Here is a 999-nt window from a genome sequence, read left to right on the forward strand (position 1 = left end):
TTATACATAGTAATATTTTGAAACTTCCTATAGATGGAATTTTACACACAACCGGATCTGCTTACGAATTTATTTACACATTTGTCACATGTGTAAGTAGTGTAATTATAATGTATATAGTAAATAATATGCATCACAAATATTACATTAAAATGACATTAAAATATCATATTATTAAAAAAAATTAAATTAAATATTTTTCCGACTTCAGTGAACTTTTTTTTTAATTACGAAGAAAGTAAAAAAAATTAAATAGAAAGAGCTATTAATTATTTTGTAAATATAAATACTTTTGGATAAACTTAATTTACACGATGAAAATCACAAACTGATATTTAGTTTTTAATGTAAACATCAATAAGTGATCATCCAAACACGAACAGTAGTTGATTTGAATATCGAAATGAAACTAAGATTGACTAACTGTTATTTTTATAAATTTATTGATAGTATATTTACATATGTATATATATTCTATTTATATAAAAATAATTAAAACATTAAATAATTTGAGTATATTAATTAACTTCAAGTTAGATAATTCTAATTTTAATTGTGTTTGTGAGTTTACTGCTAAAATTTTATTATATATGTTTTTTATATCACATTACCAATATTTTGCCATTAAACATATTCGTAAAATAATTTTTTTTCTAGATTTCTTTGATTGCAATGTACATTAGTTTTTTGTACATTTTATATATTTTTACTGAGTTAAGTCACTTTAAATATTATAAAATAATTCACACGTTATTGTTGTTGTAAAACTCATTGTTATTCAAGTGGAACAGCAGATTTTAGTATTTGAAGTTGTTTGAGATGTTTATTTTTAATACTGTTCTCTCATTTTTGGAGCTACACACATCAGAAATGCATATTAAGTTACACGTTAAACTCATATGATGGCAAAAAAACCGTTCCAATAAAGTTTATACATTAAAATGCTGTAAACTGCCTACATTCCAAAACTGTAGGGATTAAGTGGTTCAATACAAATTA

The sequence above is a fragment of the Teleopsis dalmanni genome, chromosome 2 (genome assembly GCF_002237135.1).
Source record: "Teleopsis dalmanni isolate 2A chromosome 2, ASM223713v2, whole genome shotgun sequence".
Lineage (NCBI taxonomy): Eukaryota > Metazoa > Arthropoda > Insecta > Diptera > Diopsidae > Teleopsis > Teleopsis dalmanni.